Genomic DNA, 21,156 nt, shown 5'->3' on the forward strand with positions numbered 1-21,156 from the left:
GAGTGCCGAAACAAGAAGTAATGAAGAACAGGGGAGAAAAGAAAAAGAAAAAAGAGGAAGAAAAAGGGGGGGGGGCAGGGTAATGGAACGAGTGGATGCAACAGTAAAAATGACAGGAGGACTTCAATCCCCAGAGCAACTCCAGGATGGACTTCTCTTCGTCCGAATAAACAAACATGTCTCAGTATGCCCATGTTTTCATACATTGTTTTCTCTTGTTTTGAGCAGTAAGTTCCAAATCTACGGTAGCTGGGAATACTTCAATGAGCCTACACAAGCACCTGGCTGCAGGTAGCTATACTGTAGGTGAGACTGTGCAGGGTACACAGTACAGTAACTAGAAATACTTCAAAGTGCCTACACAAGCACCTGGCTGCAGGTAGCTATACTGTAGGCGAGACTGTGCAGGGTACACAGTACAGAAACTAGAAATACTTCAATGAGCCTACACAAGAACCTGTCTGCAGGTAGCTATACTGTAGGAGAGACTGTGCAGGGTACACAGTACAGTAACTAGAAATACTGTAAAAACACCTGCCTGTCTGTCAGTATATTAGGAAGAGAAGAACAGGATCTAGCTAAACTGAATACAGTGTATATATATGTATATATATATATATATATATATATATATATATATATATATATATATATATATATACACAATACACAATACACTGTAACTGCAGTTAACTGACTCGACCTGCCTACTCTATCTAACTTAAATCAAATGACACTGTCTGTCTCTCTCTCTATCTCTATCTGAACGCTGAAACACACTAAACAGGGCCACCGTGCAGGCGGCCTTATATAGTGTGGGGCGTGTACTAAACCCCCTGAGCCATAATTGGCCAAAGCCTCCTTGGCTTTGGCCAATTACGGCTCCCTGTTCAGACGGCGCTGTGATTGGCCAAGCATGCGGGTCATAGTGCATGCTTGGCCAATCATCAGCCAGCAATGCACTGCGATGCCGCAGTGAATTATGGGCCATGACGCGCCACTCGAATTTGGCGCGAACGGCCCATATTGTTCGTAATTTGGTGAACGAACACACAATGTTCGAGTCGAACATGGGTTTGACTCGAACACAAAGCTCGTCCCTACTCATAACTAATGTTTGCAGATAATGTACATGATGTAAATCTATACCACTCACTATAGGTCTACCAGGTGGTCTCTCTAAACTTTTATGCACTTTTGGTAAGTAGCACAGTATATTATTGGAATACTGGGTTAGAGTGGTATTAAATAGTTATTTTCTTTCTTATCAATCACCCCTGCTTTATACCCTGCCTGAATAGTTCTATCAAGCTGTTTCTTATATGTATGAGTGGGGTCCCCCTTTAAGATCTCATAAGTGCCAGGGTCATCTCATCAAGGTAGTTCTGCTTTTTCAACAGCACTATACCCCCACCCTCAATAAAGTGAGACCCAAGTCTCAATGCCATGTGCTGCAGTCACCAACACACTTACACAGGGATAACTAAATATTATTACAGAAAAAGGTGTCCCAGACCAAAAACTTCAAAAAGTGTCTTTCTTAAAACTAGTTGTTTTATTTTCTCACCAAAAAGGCAGCATCACGGTGTAAAAAATGGCAATGTTTTGACCCCATAGCTCTTTTTCAAGACCTCAAACAGCGGCAATTGTGGAGGAAATCAGCTGTTCACTTTGCAAGAAAAGTGGCACTTTGCAAATGAAATTTCTCTTAGCTTAGTGAATGAGCTGAAGCTCTGCTAGCAGCTTCCATCATCCAATTATGTGCAAGCAATGCTCATCAGCTGTCCCTCATTTTGAGCTTATGTATAGATCTCTGCTTAAAAAAAAATACAAAACTGTTTAATCTAACCTGCTAAATAACCTTTTTATTTGAGAAAACCATTACAAAGGTAAAGCAGTGGTGAAAAAAGTACATTTTTTTTGGCATATTAATTCCTTATGGTCTGTTTAACTGGGGTGTCCTTTGGCTACATACTTTTTGTTAAGAAGTCTCCTTCATTGTCATCTCAGAAAGTTGAGAGGTACTGTATGTCTACATCACTCTATTCCTTTCTGCACACCAAACTCCTTGCAGTAGAGGAAGTTGCCATTACCAGACTATCAGTCTATCATTGTGTGAACTAAAATATAACGCTTTTACTGCGAGCCCCCAATAGAGGGAACTGAGCATGTACTAAATCAACAAAGTAAGGATCATAAAAGAAGTTGAAAAATACCAGCCTTGGGGTGAGATAAGGTTAGAGGAGCCCTGCTCCGGCAAGCTTACATTTTAAGAGGGAGGGGCTGGTGAAACAAAAGGTAGGGAGTGTGAGGGATGAACTGATGAGGGCAGTAGAAGATTCGGTTGTTAGCTGGAGGCAGGATTATTATTATTATATTATACAGGATTTCTATAGCGCCGACAGTTTACGCAGCACTTTAAAGACGTTTCTTCAGGATAGGCCATCCTGAAGAGATGAGCTTTCAGGGATCACCTATAAGTGAACAGAGTAGGAGATAGCCGGACAGAGTGGGGTAGTGAGTTCCAGAGGATGGGAGAGACAAGCATGGGAGGAGGAGACAAGGGAGCTAGAGAGGAGAAGGTCTTGGGAGGAACAAAGAGGACGGTTTGGGGGATATTTGGAGATAAGATTGGTGATGTAGCTCGGGGCAGAATTGTGAATGGCTTTTGTATGTTATTGTGAGTGTTTTGAATTGTATTTGTTGGGCAATGGGAAGCCAGTGGAGGGATTGGCAGAGAGGAGTGGTGGACACTGAATGATTGGTAAGATGGATGAGTCTGGCGGTGGCATTCAAGATAGACTGATAGCTTGAGGAGAGGTAGGCCAATGAGGAGAGAGTTACAATAGTCAAGGCGAGAGATAATGAGGCAGTGAATAAGTTGCTTAGTGGTCTCAACGGCTAGAAAGGGTCTTGTCTTCGAGACCTTGGCCTCCCTGGTAGTGTACCCTGCCCATGTTGAGTGCACGTGACCTGGTATGGTTAGGGGGTGGATATTGGGGGAAGGGGGGTGTTAGCATACCTACCGCCCCTGCTTTCCTGACCAGAAATACTAGGATAAAGATCTGCTGTGGGTTTTGGAAAGGGGCCCCACGCACCTCCCACCCCCTTAAAATTTATACCAGATCCTCATGAAGGATAAAGATAGGTTGTTGAAGGTTTTTGGTGGAGTCCCCTTCACAATTCATAGCAGATGTTCATCTGGGATAAGGGTCTGGTTTGGATGTGGAACATAATCCTGGCTGCTTTGTTTACAAACAGAACAAAGCGGCTAAAAAAATTTAATTTAGCAGCAGGCAATTTAAATTGTATTTTTTTTACCTGCATACTTCCTACAGATGTTCCACCTCAGACAAGTTTAAGGCATCCCCCAAGCTTGTTATTGATTTTATTTTTTCATTTCAGATACAATGGAGAGGGATTAGAACACCTGTCAGTTTTTATTGCTGTCCGTGGACCCATAAGATAAGGGAGATTCACCATCTCTATTTGTCATATTTATCATCAAAAGTGAAAGTAAAAGAAATTCCCAAATTTTGGGTTGACACCAGTAATAGAGGTAAAATCTTCCAATGGGAAGACTAGTTCTGGTGACAACCGGGGATTCCCTCGCTTTGGAGGGATTTCCACTCACTTCCCTTTTTAGCTATGGGACAGGGAGTGAAGAGAAATCTCCCTATTGGCACAAAAAAAAAAAAAAAAACAATAAAAACTGACAGGGGTTATAATCCTCCCTTATCCTATCCAAAATAAGAAAAACGTTTTGCCTTTAATTGTGCATTTTAATGTTGCCTTTTGAGCCTTATTAAAGAGCGCCTCTCACAAATAGCATTTTTTTTTTTTGGTACATGTCCTTGTGGTAGTGTCCAGCCGACAATGCACTGTGTGGGATAATCCCTGCTCTGTTAGCCTTAACAATTGAGATAATTGATTTTCACGATTAACTCTTATTAACTCATCTCCTATTAACTTTAATTGGGTTTGCGTTAACGTTTGCAATCTTTTTGTTGCCTGTGTGACCACAGGAAAGACTCACTTCCATGTCCAGGTGATGGTTTGCTTATTTACAACATAGAAATATTAGTAAAATAATAGATATGTGAATAATCCTAAGGGGAGAGTATAAGCATGCATTTTATTAATTACCTCCTGACAATATGCAACATACAACTCGAACATATCCCCAAATCTAAGATGTCATCAACAAAAAAGCCATTTGGCAACATCTGCAAACCAATCTAGTGGTTCACGAATTATGTGTTTCCATTCTTTTTTTCTTTTTACAAAAAATTTTTCCTACTTAATATATGCTTATGGGTGAGATCTTTGGATATTGTAGTTTTCATTATCAGGAGAGCTGTTTAGGGGTATCTTTGTTGAATTTTTATGGTACTCTAGCATCTCTCGAGGAGGCGTGGGCATTTCTTCATTTTTTTTCCCTACATGTTGGTTCCTGTGGGAAACACCTTTTGGGGGGTTTTTTGTGCAATTTTGCAAAAAAAAGTTAGTTTTTTTTACCTTTTTCTCTTTAGAGCCTACAATATATTGTGTTGTATCCAGGCCTAGACAGTGTAACATATCTTGTCATTTATAGTCTGTGTGGTTTGAATTATTTCTATTATGTATAAAAGTTTGGAGATTATCTCATGAAATCTGAGGAGGGAATAAAAATTCTAATAAAAAGGAGAGTCATGTTCACTACCTTACTGCATTGTTGGTCTGCAATTGTCTGCATGAGATGCACCTAATTAGAGGAACTGCCTTTCATTTATGGCTAAGGATTTTCCGATTCAATATCATGCAGTTTACTCTAAATATGGGAGGCACAAGTGTACTTACCTCAACTAAGGTGTGTTTTTCCTGCATGAGGGCAGTGAGGGGACACATTGGGCAGATATTTTTTTTTTGTTATGCATGTTAAATGGCTTGGAATGTATACATACGAGTATTTATATAACCCCTCCATACAATGATGGGGTTTTAGGAGTAGTGACCAGCCTTATATCTAAATACCCGGATGCTCCATTTTGATACTAGGGGATTTTAACAATGTCCATAATCCGAGTATAGACCAGTGGGTACATAGTAGTACCATAGTACCACATAGTGGTACATAGTAGGTACATAGACCAGTGGGTACATAGTGGGTACATAGACCGGTGGGTACATAGGTTGACATTGTTCTCTCAATAGATATGCGAGTTGGGACTGTATGATATCTGGAGAATACAATATCTTGCTGACCAATAGTTCTCATGCTGCTCCAGTACTTACCGGTCCCTTTCGTGCATAGATCTGGTATTAGGAACAAATACTATCCTTTCTTATATAATGACATCTTTTTATCATGCAAGAAGGCTTTACAATCATTCTCAGAAGGAGGTAAATCTATCACCTATTCAGCAGCTCAGTTGCTTACTCTGGAAGCTAAATCTATTTTGTCCTAAAGTGCTCCCATAACCAGATCTTATAACTCAGTTGCTGAATTTTTTTTGTGAATTACAAATCATCTTCATCTGCTTTACCAGTATAGGGTACAACAAAATCATATTTTTGGATTGTGAACTTAAATGATTTTAGCAAAGGGCTGCAATATAACAAAGAGTGAAAAATGTAAGGGGGTCTGAATACTTTCCGTCTCCACTGTACATCTTATAGGACAGAACATACAGGCATATGGGAAATCATTATAGACACTGATACAAATGCACCTACACAAGTTGAACTGGATGGACTATTGTGTTTTTACAGCCTTACCGGCTATAAGACTATGAAATTCAGCAGAAAAATAATAGCTAGGGGGAAGAAGGATAGGAAAGAAATAGAAAGGGCTCACTAGGGTAAAATTAGTGGTTAATGAGGGGAAAATAGGAAAACTTTTTTTATCTATTTTTTTATTTTTGGGTTAGTTTAACTGATGAAAGCTCACCCCTTTGATCTACATATGAATGACATGGTAAATGCAATGTAACAATTATGCTGTTACATTGTATTTCTCAGTGACACTTGCAGAAAAGGAAAATTGTGGCAAGTATTTGAGACAATTTTCCATTTTTTCTGGTGCAAGCTATGACATGTAGACATGTATCTTGCCACGGACTAGCCCAGTGAGGGGAAAATTATGGTATTTGATACAATTTTCTGTTACTATGCGAAAATCATTTGCCAAAAGATATCTAGGCCCCAGCGAGATTTGAACTCGCGACCCCTGGTTTACAAGACCAGTGCTCTAACCCCTGAGCTATGGAGCCCTGTTAACATTTGTTTGAACATGTGCTAACTTCCCATGTGCTAACTTCTCATGGTTATGCCTGTATAGGACAAATGTTTTTTAACTCGTTCACGCTGACGTAATGTAAATAGGCGGCCTTCTGCTTCAAGGGGTTGTACCAGAGTGATGCCTGCAGCTTCAGGCATCACGCTGAAACCGTTTTTTAGAGCTGACGGATAGCTTTCTTGTGATGGAGCCCTAGTTGTTTAGATAAGAATTACCCCAAGGAGGATTTGTGGGACTTTAACGGGAACAACATAGTATAAAAATAATTTTATTAAGTAGAAAAATATATATATATATATATATATTTTTTTTTTCTACTTGATAAAATTATTTTTATACTACGTTGTTGCCGTTAAAGTCCCACAAATCCTCCTTGGGGATAATTCTTATCTATTGATCTAGGGATGTTGGCAACATACATGATCTAGCTGGATGGTAATCTTTTTTATTAGAGCCCTAGTTGTTGGAGAGCAAATTTATTAATTTTTCTTCTGCTCCAAGTACATGTATAAGAGGGTAGATAAGCCTACATTTGAATTTCCCCTTACAACTGGTATATAGCGCCATAAAACATTTTGGCATTCTGCCTCCACTTTTTGGCATTTTTTGGTATTGGTTCCTGTTCTGTCTTATTCACTGTCTGGTTCTCTTCTTGGGATTTGAGTTGTCTGTGGGGACATTTGGGTAATAAACAGATTGCTGAAGTGTTCTAGGGCACAGCTTCTAAGGTTTTCTTTCATGGAGCAGGTGTATCATCAGCTAATAACTACTCTAAATATTAATAAGAAAACACAAAATCTAGCTAATGTAAAGCAACCTTGCTGAAAGTAATTTTTTTTCATAGAGCTCACTAACAGGTTCTTAGCAGTTGGCCGGTTAGCTCAGTTGGTTAGAGCGTGGTGCTAATAACGCCAAGGTCGCGGGTTCGATCCCCGTACGGGCCAAATATTTTTCTCACGAAGTGCTTGAAATCTGACTTCCCTCTACTCAGGTGTATACATAACATATCCTGAATATCCCATTTACAGTATAGCATTCACCAGATACGCAATAGAAATAGGACGAATGTACTTCTGCATATTGAACACATAGCTCCCAATTGTCCCTGATTTTGAGGGACTGTCCCTGATTTGGAAAAAAAAGTCCCTCTGTCCCTCTTTTCTCCTCAATTGCTCCTCATTTTGGTCTGATCTATATAGCTGTATATCAAATGCATTTTTTATCTTTCAAAAAATGTTTCCCAGTGCTTTCATCCTTTCTAGGTTTCTAGGTTTCTAGATTTGTAAATCTCAAACGCCAATATAAAGGAACAGTAGTGGTAAAAAAAAAAAAAAAAAAGCACTTGTGGGTTTACCTAATTTTTTTTTGTAAAAGTTGGGAGGTATGTTGAACATATGTATAAAATTAAACTGATCTTTCCTTCTATAATACCTATTTTTTTATAACTTCCATCTGAGCCTCCAAGGTCACTAACCTTACATATCCATAGCTCCATATTGCTGAAAGTTTTTTAAAATGTCTCCTGAAATAGATGTTGTCATCAGATGCAGAGATGACTACTCCATATGCTGATAGGAAAACATAATTCTGCAGGGTTTCTCAACCAGGGTCTGAGGAAACAAGGGTTCCCACTGTGAATCCCGATTGTAGTAGATGTATATTCGCTCAATTCTGCCTTTTTCCTCTGTGTGTTTATTTCTATCCGTACCACTGAGCATTAGAGAATACATTCTGTAATTTCCCTTACCTTCCTTACCTGCTTGGCCTCGATTTTTTCCTGCTGGGATAATGAAGAGGATATCGGACTTCTTGACAGTGGTTGTAGTCTCAATTTACGCTTAGAGAGTTCACTCAACATACCAAAGATACTATTGCAGTTTTTCTTCCACCCTAAAAATGGGAAGTACAATTCCTTGCTTTAGAATAAAATAACATAGTGACCTTTCGAGTAACACTGAGAACATTCTATCTGAGAAGGATATGGTGCACGGCTATTTGCACAACGTATTTAGCAACAAGACCCTTCGGGCTGAGGTGACAGCTACTAAAAAGTTACATTTTCAAGGTTCCACAAAGGAAATGTACAATAAAGACGCAAAATACTCTTGCGCACAGGTGTATTGGCTAAAAGATCCCAAAGGTTCAAGAAGGACTATGAGTTTCGGCCTTGCTGCTCTTCAGGATGGGCTTATCCTAGTAGTAATGATAAGAAAGAAAGAGAGAGCGCACTAGCCTAGTGCATTATCCTTGACAAATTTATTAGTTAAAAACAGAGATTAAAATCTACTCACAAAGGTAGGAGAAAAAATCGCATTGTATACAGGCACAGAAGCGATTGGTCCAATGGTAGCAGTTTTTCCAGGTCCTAGGAAGAGAGCCTACGGACTACTGCTGGCTAACGCGTTTCGAAGGTAACCCTTCTTCATCAGAGCCAGCAGTAGTCCGTACGCCCTCTTCCTAAATTTGTCAAGGATAATGCACTAGGCTAGTGCGCTCTCTCTTTCTTTCTTATCCACAAAGGAGATTCAAGAATATTAATTGAACTAAAAGCTTGCCATGAACACAAGGACAAGTGGTAAGTCTTGGTGGTGTCCTTGGCTAACTGAGGCAGTAACCTCTATTCATGAGATGGACCACTAAGTTATGTACAGTCCATTGGAGTTGGTGAAGGCAGATATGGTTGTTATATGACCCTTCGCTCTTGAACAAAAATGGGTAACCTAAAGCTGAATTCCAGGTTTGGATACGTTTGCATAGTTACAATTGTCCAACTCAGCTCATATAATCAGAGAATGCTTTGCATTCACTGAGGAAATGCAAAGCATTCTTTCAATGGAGTCCATCTCAAGTGAGTGACCTCCTGTCTTGACTAAGCAGCAGGGTAACTGCTTAGCATGGGATTTGGAAGCTAGCTGCAATCACAGTACATACACAGCATAAACAAAGGAGGAAGGGCCTCCTCAAACAGATATATCCAACTTAAACAAAACATACTTGCATTTTGGGGGAGAACCCTATTATTGCCAAGGTGGTCAGGACTTTTATGTCAACACCTCCTTAATGGCCATAAAAAGATGGCCTTAAAGACCATATGAGAACAACCAAGCGAACGCCTGGGGCTGCTCCAGACTGGGAGGAAATAAGGGATTGTTGGTAATCGGGTAACAAGGGCAGAAAAGGGGACATAAGAGAGCTCGAGTACCTCATTGAGTCCCATAGTTTCAGACTATTCTGCATTAATGGGCTCAGGGACCCAGGACGTAGTTTCTGTGGAAGCCATAGAAGTGCCTGTATAGAAAGAGGGGCACAATTAAGAAGCTCCAAGAACACTCACAATGGAACAACGGAGGAGGCGTGGAGCAGGGTCAGTTGGGAGAATTGTAACACTTTTCAATATTTAGAGCGCTTCACTTTATTTTCTTTTATCTATGTAAATACAATGTAACAATGGTGCTGTTACATTGTATTTCTCATTGACACTTACACACACTAGCTACAAGTGTCATTTTAAATAAAAGCAGCCGCAGCCTCTAATGATACAGAACAAGTCCTGTCTGTCACTTTGCCAAGGTCCGAATGAGCCCAGGCATACCTAATATCGTACATGCAAACCATGTGATTAACGTGTGAAAGTAGTCTTCCTAATATAAGGCCATGTAGAAAGAGAGCATCTTGACATTAGATATTGCATTTGACTGTGGGTTTACTTTTGCTTCAGCACGCAGTTAAAAAAACAGTCCTGCCTGTGTTTGTAGTAGATAATACCTATCAGGGCCATCTTTAATGCAGGGCAGCTGCCCTGGACCCTATCATTGTTGGGGGCCCATCGCAGCCGCCCCCTGAGCCCGCAAATATTTGTCCGCGTGTAGCGGGATAAGCCGATCCCCCGCTTGCTCTCAGAGGCTGTTAATTCAAGCAGCCACGCTGTGACAGGAGATAGGCACAGCTGTGGGCTGTACGTGACGCGAGTCGTGCTTCTCCCTCTGTTAGAACTGGAGCTACTGTGACAGAAAGTGAGACAGAGTGGCTCTGTGTTCTCCCGCTTGCCCCCCCCTTCTTTGGTCAGCAGCGCGGAGATCAAACACACTGACTGGGCTGTGTGTGGATTCTTCTCTCCCCTCTCTTGTCAGCAGGAAAGAGATTAATAGCGGGGGCAGGACCGGACCGGAGAAACTTGCAGAAGAGGACACAGGGTAAGTTGCTGGCAATTAGTGAATGGTGTTAATGTGCAGTAACCTCTAGCAACCAAATAGTGATTGGTAATAACGTGCAATAACCTCTCGAGCTACCAATCAGTATATGGTATTAATGTACAGTAACCTCTAGGAACCAATCAAGGAATGGTATTAATGTGCAGTAACCTCTCTAGTAACCAATCAGAGAATGGTAATAATATGCAGTAACCTCCCTAGCAACCAATCAGTAAATGGTAATAATGTGCAGTAACCTCTAGCAACCAAATAGTGAATGGTAATAATGTGCAGTAACCTCTAGCAACCAATCAGTGAATGGTATTATTGTGTAGTAACCTTCAGCAACCAATCAGCGAATGGTAATAATGCACAGTAACCTCTCTAGCAACCAATCAGTAAATGGTATTAAGGTGCAGTAACCTCTAGCAACCAAATAGTGAATAGTAATAATGTGCAGTAACCTCTCTAGCAACCAATCAGTATATGGTATTAATGTGCAGTAACCTCTAGCATCCAATCAGGGAATGGTCTTAATGTGTAGTAACCTCTAGCAACCAATCAGGGAATGGCAATAATGTGCCGTAACCTCTCTAGCAACCAATCAGTAAATGGTATTAATGTGAAGCAATCTCTAGCAACCAAATACTGAATGGTATTACCGTACAGCAACCAATCAGTAAATGGTAATAATGTGCAGTAACCTCTAGCAACCAATCAGTGATTAGTAATAATGTGCAGTAACCTCTAGCAATCAATCAGTGACTGGTAATAATATGCAGTAACCTCTAGCAACCAATCAGTGAATATTAATAATGTGTAGTAACCTCTAGCAACCAATTAGTGAATGGTAATAATGTGCAGTAACCTCTCTAGCAAACAATTGGTGAATGGTAATGATGTGCAGTAACCTCTATCTACCAATCAGTGAGTGGTAGAGATGTGCAGTAACCTCTAGGAACTAATCAGTGAGCCTGGACCAATCAGGGAGTGTGGACCAGTTCTTTATGTGTACGTTAGTAAAGTTTTTTAGATAAAGCCGGCCATAGACAGTTCGCATCTCGAACAGTTCAGCAGGAACTGGCCAAGATTTGAACCATGTATGGGCAGGCTGAATGTACCATCTATCAACTTGGGTACAACCAGCCTGTCAGATTTTACATGTGATTATTGCTAGCCACTAGCAATAATCATGTGTTCGGCCAGGGGAAGGCTTCCCCTGCCGGAAGAACACAATGGGTTTATAGGAGGGAATCCCCTGTCAACACTGTGTTGATGGGGGAAGCTAGATATTTCCTTTCCTGCAACCTGTGGCTGCAGGAAAAAAAATTAAAAATTATTCCGTCTATGGCTGGCTTAGGTCTGTGTGTGTGGGGGAGGGGGGCCCCAAGAAAATATTTGCCCAGGGTCCAATCAATATCAAAGATGGCCCTGATACCTATGTCAATATTTTTTAGTTTCGATGATTTTTATTCAAGTTTTTCACAATACAAAGTAAGGGCCATGGCATTGACTTTAACAGAGTATGGTTTTCATATACAGAGAAGCATAACTTATAGTCACGGATAAACCACCTCCCCCTCAGAAGAGGGGGGATGACACTTTTTATATTGTCTTCCTTTCCTCAATTTACGTCTTGTTTATAAAATCTCTCAACCTTTTATGGAATAGGCCATCCGTGTTGAGCGGAGTGGCGGACCCCAGCCTGACAACACCAGAGTCTCCAAGGAAAATAGAGACAGAAGGGAGGAGAGAAGGAAGGAGAGAGGGGGGGACTCCACGCTCCATGCTAGACCCCTCAGGAGCCTATGTCAATATTTTTAAGAAGGTTATTATTTCATAATTGAAAGGCCTTGGTATCATTTATAACCTTAAAGTGGATGTAAACCCGAAAATTTATTTATTTATTTTTTTTATATCATACTGTAGAGTATAAGATTTGCTATCATTTGAGCCCAGTCTTGCCACACAGAGTTAATCCATGTCTGAGCAATCCTCTTTTATTGTTCAGTGAGACAATTCTTGACAAACTGAGAAAAACTTTGTCAAATCCTCTCCCTTGCTGTGAGTGACAGGTGATTTACATATCTCGTGCATTAATCTAAGAGACATGCAGTATTTTTAAATTCCCTCCCCCACTCCTTTCTTCAGCAGCTCTGCAAGGATTGGCTGTTCCACACCTCACCATGATTTGGCATGCTGAAGTCATGTGGTTACTTTCTTGTATTTTCACTGGATGTTAGAGATCATAGCAGAAGTTCAGTGTTAAGGGCCGTACACACGATCACAAACATGCAAATTAGCTGTTTTGGAGCAACTACGACCGTGTGTAGGCACCATCAGACAAACTTTTTCTGTTTCCATTGGACTTTTGTTGGCTGTGCGAACGGACAAACTTTCCGGCAACAAAAGTCAGATGGAGCAAAGTTCGATCGTGTGTACACAAAAGCATCGGACTTTTGTACAAACTACAGTACGCAGCCGCGAGAATGTTTCCAGCGCGATCCGATCACGCTGGTTCTTGGCGACAGGGTACTGTACATCTCGCGCTGGCTGCAATAGGAAAAACACATTTTCCTACTGCGAAGAGCGCGAGAGGGAATTCCCCTCTGGGGACATACCAGGCCCTTCGGTCTGGTATGGATTTTAAGGGAAACCCCCTACGCCAAAAAAAAAGGCGTGGGGGTCCCCCCCAACATCCATACCAGACATTTATCCACGCACGCAGCCTGGCCGGTCAGGAAAGGGGGTGGGGACGAGCGAGCACCCCCCCTCCTGAGCCGTACCAGGCTGCATGCCCTCAACATGGGGGGTGGGTGCTTTGGGGGAGGGGGGGCGCCCTGCAGCCCCCCCACCCCAAAGCACCTTGTCCCCATGTTGATGAGGACAAGGGCCTCTTCCCGACAACTCTGGCCATTGGTTGTCGGGGTCTGCGGGCGAGGGGCTTATCGGAAACCGGGAGCCCCCTTTAATAAGGGGGCCCCCAGATCCCGGCCCCTCACCCTTTGTGAATGAGTATGGGGTACATCGTACCCCTACCCATTCACCTAGGGAAAAGTGTCAATAAAAAAACACAGTACACAGGTTTTTAAAGTAATTTATTAGGCAGCTCCAGGGGTCTTCTTCCGACTTCGGGGGACTTCTTCCGACTTCGGGGGTCTTCTTCCGACTTCGGGGGTCTTCTTCCGACTCCGGGGGTCTCTTCGGCGTCTTCTCCCTCTCTCCGGTGTTGTCTCAGCGCTCTCTGGTTCTTCTCCGGTGCCTTCTTCCTTCTGCCGGGCTCCTCCGCTATCTTCTGCTCTTTTGCCGCTCTTTTGCCAGCGGAGGAGCCCGGACATCTGGATCGTCTTCTTCCCTCTTCTCTTCCAGAGATATTGACATGCCGCTCTCTCCGGCTGTAATGCTGTCTGTGCGCTCTGCTATGACTTATATAGGCGGTGACCCCGCCCCCCTATGACATCACAGTCCCGGGGCATGCTGGGACTGTGAGGTCATGAGGGGCGTGGTCATAGGATGACATGACCATGCCCCCTTATGAGATCACAGTCCCAGCATGCCCCGGGACTCTGACCTCATAAGGGTGCGGGGTCACCACCTATATAAGTCCATTTTGGAACGCTCAGAGACCATTCCAGCTGGAGATTGCGTCGTGTCAACATCGGGAAGAAGAGAAGAGGGAAGAAGATGATCCAGAGGTCCGGGCCACCACTAGCAAAAGAGCGGGAGAAGATAGCAGTGGAGCCGGCAGAAGATCCGGACACTGGGAGAAGACGCCGGAGAGACCCCCGGAGTCGGAAGAAGACCCCCGAATTAATAAGGGGGCCCCCAGATAGTGGCCCCCCACCCTTTGTGAATGAGTATGGGGTACATCGTACCCCTACCCATTCACCTAGGGAAAAGTGTCAATAAAAAAACACAGTACACAGGTTTTTAAAGTAATTTATTAGGCAGCTCCAGGGGTCTTCCGACTTCGGGGGACTTCTTCCGACTTCGGGGGTCTTCTTCCGACTTCAGGGGTCTTCTTCCGACTCCGGGGGTCTCTCCGGCGTCTTCTCCCGGTGTCCGGATCTTCTGCCGGCTCCACTGCTATCTTCTCCCGCTCTTTTTGCTAGCAGTGGCCCGGACCTCTGGATCATCTTCTTCCCTCTTCTCTTCTTCCGATGTTGACACAACGCTCTCTCCAGCTGGAATGGTCTCTGAGCGTTCTGCAAAGGACTTATATAGGCGGTGACCCCGCCCCCTTATGAGGTCAGAGTCCCGGGGCATGCTGGGACTGTGATCTCATAAGGGGGCGTGGTCATGTCATCCTATGACCACGCCCCCTCATGACCTCACAGTCCCAGCATGCCCCGGGACTGTGATGTCATAGGGGGGCGGGGTCACCGCCTATATAAGTCATAGCAGAGCACACAGACAGCATTACAGCCGGAGAGAGCGTCGTTTCAACATCTCTGGAAGAGAAGAGGGAAGAAGACCATCCAGATGTCTGGGCTCCTCCGCTGGCAAAAGAGCGGCAAAAGAGCAGAAGATAGTGGAGGAGCCCGGCAGAAGGAAGAAGGCACCGGAGAAGAACCAGAGAGCGCTGAGACAACACCGAAGAGAGGGAGAAGACGCCGGAGAGACCCCCGAAGTCGGAAGAAGAACCTCGAAGTCAGAAGAAGACCCCCGAAGTCGGAAGAAGACCCTGGAGCTGCCTAATAAATTAATTTTAAAACCTGTGTAGTGTGTTTTATTTATTGACACTTTTTTCCCTAGGTGAATGGGTAGGGGTACGCTGTACCCCATACTCATTCACATAGGGTGGGGGGCCGGGATCTGGGGGCCCCCTTATTAAAGGGGGCTCCCAGATTCCGATAAGCCCCACGCCCGCAGACCCCGACAACCAACGGCCAGGGTTGTCGGGAAGAGGCCATTGTCCTCATCAACATTGGGACAAGGTGCTTTGGGGGAAGGGGGGGGCGCAGGGCGCCCCCCTCCCCCACAGCACCCACCCCCCCATGTTGAGGGCATGTGGCCTGGTATGGCTCAGGAGGGGGGGGGCGCTCGCTCGTCCCCACCCCCTTTCCTGACCGGCCGGGCTGCGTGCTCAGATAAGGGTCTGGTATGGATTTGGGGGGACCCCCACGCCGTTTTTTTCGGCGTAGGGGGTTCCCCTTAATATCCATACCCCCTGGAGGGGAACCTAGGCCAGTTTATTATTTAAAATTTGGTGCGGTGTTCCCCCTCAGGATTCATACCAAACACAGTGCCTGGCATTGGCAGGGATCCAAGTCGGATCCCCGCACCAGTGTGAACCCGGCTCGCAAGGTGTCAATCTCGCCAATAAAAGTGGCGAGATTGACACAATATCAGACAACAATACACAAGTTGACCAAAGGGTGGTGGTAAAGAGCTGAAAAACCACGTGATATGGTGAAAGTTGGCTGGAAAAGTCCTGTCGTCTGTATGCAAGACAAACTGTTCGGGCAAAGCCCTTTGTACAAAAATCCAAGGGAAAGTTTGTACAAAGTCCTATCGTGTGTATTGGGCTTTAGAAATACACAGGAGAAAATGCATATTGACAAGGGGAGTCTACTGACATCACGACTCCACCCACCGAGCTCCAGACAACAGACCCACCCACAGAATCTGCAGTTTTTTGGGTCTCATAACAGACAGAGGGGAGACATTTGACAGGTAATGATACATGCAGGAGGCATGCATATCCATATAGATAACCCCTATGGCAGTAGTTTAGAAAGGATGACATTGGGTTTACATTCACTTTAAGTCTCTTGAACTCTAAGAATCCTGGGACTTTTCTGAAAAATGATTATTATAGAAGATACAGTTGGCAAAAGGCACAGCCAGGCCCCAGCGAGATTTGAACTCACGACCCCTGGTTTACAAGACCAGTGCTCTAACCCCTGAGCTATGGAGCCCTGTTGACATGTTGTGGAACAGCACACACAACACAACATTTTTCAAATGTTCAGGTAAAATTTAAGAACTTAAGACATTGGTGTGTATTATTGCAGTTCACAGAATCATTTTAAGTTTTGCCTGAATCACTTTGGCTCTTGTACTTGTACATCCCTTATGAATCACAGCAATGTTTTCATTGGCACTACAAGCCTCCTTTTTTGGCAATAACCTTGTCATAAACGAGAATAACAGGGAAATGCATACATTTCTTCTGGCATCATTGTCTTGCGTAAACTAATTTATTTTAGATGCAATGTAGAGATAAAAAAAATGAAATGTGTTTTATTTCTTTTTTTTTTATTTAAACATTTGCTGTTTTAATGTTAAAAGTTTGGCTCCTGCGGTGTATCCACAAGCCTGGGACAGCAACAGCCACAGACCCAACAACCCCAGCAGTTACTAGCGCTCTAGCCAGGTCCAATGTGGAGTAATTTGAGGGACTTATTTCTTGGTAGCTAATGTTACTGCAAAATGATACTGTATGTTTTATTATATAATTTGATGCATTGATAATGAATGTATCTTCATTTTTCTGTTACAAAGCATAGCAATTTATCTAAAAATAAAGAAAGTTATATATATATATTATATCATATTTTTTTTTAGGCATTTTTATGACACCAAAAAAAAAAATCACAAAAAAAATTAAACAAAAAATAAAAATGTAAATATTGGTAAAAAAGAATTTAAACCAAAATAAGCTAAAAGAATAACAGCTAATGGGGGAAGAGAAAGAAAGTGTTAATTAAGGTAGACTAGGTTCAACAAAGGGTTAACAAGGAGTTAAATATGAACACATTTATTCAAACTTTTTTTTTTACTTTTACTTTTACTAATGTGTCATGCAAATCAAAGGTTATCATTTTGATCTACATATCAATTAAACAGAGAATGCCATTTTGAGAACGCCTTGCATTTATCTCAATGAATGCAAATCGTTTTCTAAATGGACGAGGCGGGGGGGGGGGGGGGGGGGGGGTGATGCAACACCTCATCCAATCAGAGAATGCTATGCATTCGTTGAGAAAAATGCAAGGCGTTGTCTGAATAGTGACGGTACTAAGGGTGCACCCCCTAGTGGTTACTATGCAGAAGGGCAGCCACTCAGCACAACACCCAGAAGATCATGGCCATTACTGTAGTAGTTGGAGATACTACTGATTTACAGTTCCACAGGTACCAGGTATCACATATTATTATTATTACTATTATAATACAGGAGTTTATATAGCACCAACAGTTTGTGCAGCGCTATACAACGTGAGGGCAGACAGAACAGTTACAGTACAATTCAATACAAGATGAATCAGGGGGCCCTGCTTGCAATCTAAAAGAATGCATACTTACAAGGGGCCAAGCTGGCCCAAATGCAAGCATGCAAAATATATCATTGCTGGTGTTCCAATTTAAGAAATTCTTCTGAAACGCATCAAGGCATTGTTGTGAAGTTTATGTGTGGCCTTTTTATGGTGGATTGAGATGACTAGTGTTTTCACTGAATAACTGAAAAAAAAAAAAACAAAAGCAAAAAGACGCCCTCTCAGCAAAGTGAAAAAAAAATTCTGGCACATAATTTAGTATCAATAGTGAACATAAGTTCTCCATATTTTCTAACATTCACTTTGCTAGGTGAACAACCTCTAATTCTGAAATAATTGAAAGGATAAGTTCACCTTTTGGAGCTTGACACCTTACACCCATATTTAGGGTGTAAGGTGTAACATGCCCCAGGTCTGCCCCCCCGGTGACAGCAAGTGAGGGATCCTGTCCCCGTTGTCACTTTTCAAAAACAGCACGGCCTTGTGGGGCTCCTGCCACACAGCCACATCATTCATGCGCAGCAATCTATTAACCACTAGCCGACCTGCTCACGCAGATATACTGCGGAAGATTGGCAGCGGTGCACAAATTCCCGTATGGGTACGTCGGCTCCTTTAAGAGCCGTAGCAGGCGCACGCCCGCTGCACGGCGGGGGGGACCCGATGCGCGTGGCCGGCGACCACGATGACCCCCGGCCACCCACGATCGCGGACACCAGAGCCAGAATGGGAATCTGTGTATATAAGCAGATGAATCCCCGTTATGACAGGGGAGGAGAGACAGGTCGTCTGTTCCTAGTAATTAGGAACAGAGATCTCTCTCCTCCTCCAGTCAGTCCCATCCCCCCACAGTTAGAAACACACATGAGGGAACACATTTAACCCCTTGATTGCCCCCTAGTGTTAACCCCTTCCCTGCGAATGACATTTACACAGTAATCAGTGCATTTTTATAGCTCTGATTGCTGTATAAATGTCAACGGTCCAAAAAAAGTGTCAAAAGTGTCTGATCTGTCCGCCGCAATGTCGTAGTCCCACTAAAAATCGCAGATCGCCACCATTACTAGTAAAAAAAAAAAAAAGAATAATAAAGATGCCATAAATCTATCCCCTCTTTTGTAGACGCTATAACTTTTGCGCAAACCAATTTAATATACACTTATTGCGATTTTTTTAAACAAAAATATGTAGAAGAATACGTATCGGCCTAAACTGATGAAGAAATTTGATTTTTAAAAAAATTGGGGGATATTTATTATGGCAAAAAGTAAAAACTGTTTTTTTTTTTTTTTTTCAAAATTGTCGCTCTTTTTTTGTTTATAGCGCAAAAAATAAAAACTGCAGAGGTTATAAAATACCACCAAAAGAAAGCTCTATTTGTGGGGAAAAAAAGGACGTCAACTTTATTCGGGTACAGCGTGCAATTGTCAGTTAAAGCGACACAGTGCTGTATAGCAAAAAATGGCCCGGTCAGTAAGGGGGCAAATCCTTCCGGGGCTGAAGTGGTTAATCACTTCAGCCCCGGAAGATTTTACCTCTTTCCTGACCAGAGCACTTTTTGCGATTTGGCACTGTGTCGCTCTCAAACAAAATTGACGTCCTTTTTTTCCCACAAATAGAGCTTTCTTTTGGTGGTATTTGATCACCTCTGCGATTTTTATTTTTTGTGCTATAAACAAAAGAAGAGCGACAATTTTGAAAAAAACACATTATTTTTTACATTTTGCTATAATAAATATCCCCAAAAATATATAAAAAAAATTTTTTTTCCTCAGTTTTTACCAAAAATTCTACATATTTTTGGTAAAAAAAAATCGCAATAAGAGTTTACTGATTGGTTTGCGCAAAAGTTATAGCGTTTACAAAATAGGGATGCCATTTTTTATGGCATTTTTATTAATACTTTTTTTTTTTACTAGTAATGGCGGCGATCAGTGATTTTTATTGTGACTGTGATGTTATGGCAGACATGTCGGACATTTTTGACACATTTTTGGGACCATTGTCATTTATACAGCGATCAGTGCGATTAAAAATGATTATTGTGTAAATGACACTGGCAGTGAAGGGCTTAACCACTAGGGGGTGGGGAGGGGTTAAGTATGTCCTAGGGGAGTGATTCTAACTGTAGGGGGGATGGGCTAGCAGTGTCACTAGACTGATCACTGCTCCCGATGACAGGGAGCAGAGATCAGTGACACTTGTCACTAGGCAGAACAGGGAGATGCTGTTTACATCAGCATCTCCCCGTTCGTCCTCTCCGTGAAGCGATCGCGGGTATCCCCGTGGCGATCGAGTCCGTGGGACCCGCGGCCCGACTCACGGAGCACCCGGCCGGCGCGCACGCAATGGCACAGCGGGGAATTCAAGTGGACGTACCTGTAAGTCCATTTGCCCAGCCGTGCCATTCTGCCGACGTACATCGGTGTGCGCCGGTCGGGAAGTGGTTAATGAATGAACTACAAGTCTCCTCTTCCACTGCAGCAGACGGCTTGTAGTTCTCAATGAACTGTAAAGGCACTGATGAGCACTCTCGTAGTTCATTAATGCTTCTTCCAGCTTTGTAACTGTCTGCTCGTATGGAGGTACGGGCATGCAAGCTGGAGGCAGTGTCTGCAGGAGTCCTACATTGCACCAATGATCTATTGATTGTGGGTGCAATGCTCTGTAGGCTCTTCAGATGAAAATAATAAATGCACATTTTTTTTCCTGCAAAAACAATGTGCATATATTATTTTTTTCTTAAATGTGAACTTAGCCTTTAATCCCATTATATACAGATGATACAACAATTCTAAAGAGTTGCAGCATTTGTATTATGCCTTCTATGCTGAGGGTAGACAGAGGAGCATGGACAAGGGGGCTTTAAAAGGGTTACTGACCCTGACGTGATTTGAACACGCAACCTTCTGATCTGGAGTCAGACGCGCTACCGTTGCGCCACAGAGTCCTGTACAAAAGCAAACAATAGGCTCCAGATGGCTGAAGGCTTTCTTCTCACTGTGTTCCTGCACAGGTGTTGTCATTGGCTGAAGAGATTTACCAAAACTGTTACGAAATATATACTGTATTTTATCAAATATATAAAAAAAAAAATCTTTGTGCTTAGTCAAAAAATAATACTTCGGGATGCAGCACTCTACAGGTCCGAATACAAGACACCAACTGGAATTAAAACAAACTAGGTGCACTGAAAATTGTTAATTATATCAGCACAGAGTGGTCCTGTGGATACTCAAAGAGTAGACAGTGCCACGTCCTATTAGATTGAGAAGGGGGAATTGGAAAAAAGGCTTGGACTTTTTAGGCACGACCAAACAATTTATACAAAAATATATTTTTATTATAAACTATTCTCACACAACTGGGTGTGCTTAGGGTGCATTTTTTGAAGCCTATTAGAGCC

The 21,156-nt window shown here is 42.7% G+C and overlaps 4 non-coding genes across 4 annotated transcripts; 1 reads left to right on the plus strand and 3 right to left on the minus strand.

The window, feature by feature from the left end:
• Positions 1 to 6,178: 6,178 nt before the first annotated feature.
• Positions 6,179 to 6,251, minus strand: TRNAT-UGU (transfer RNA threonine (anticodon UGU)). The gene has a single exon. It is a non-coding gene; the product is annotated as a tRNA-Thr (tRNA).
• Positions 6,252 to 7,147: 896 nt separating this feature from the next.
• On the plus strand, positions 7,148 to 7,221 carry TRNAI-AAU (transfer RNA isoleucine (anticodon AAU)). The gene has a single exon. It is a non-coding gene; the product is annotated as a tRNA-Ile (tRNA).
• Positions 7,222 to 16,315: 9,094 nt separating this feature from the next.
• Positions 16,316 to 16,388, minus strand: TRNAT-UGU (transfer RNA threonine (anticodon UGU)). The gene has a single exon. It is a non-coding gene; the product is annotated as a tRNA-Thr (tRNA).
• Positions 16,389 to 20,628: 4,240 nt separating this feature from the next.
• On the minus strand, positions 20,629 to 20,700 carry TRNAW-CCA (transfer RNA tryptophan (anticodon CCA)). Its single transcript has one exon. It is a non-coding gene; the product is annotated as a tRNA-Trp (tRNA).
• Positions 20,701 to 21,156: the final 456 nt, after the last annotated feature.

This window comes from Aquarana catesbeiana, linkage group LG03 (genome assembly GCF_042186555.1).
Source record: "Aquarana catesbeiana isolate 2022-GZ linkage group LG03, ASM4218655v1, whole genome shotgun sequence".
In the NCBI taxonomy this organism is placed as follows: Eukaryota; Metazoa; Chordata; class Amphibia; order Anura; family Ranidae; genus Aquarana; species Aquarana catesbeiana.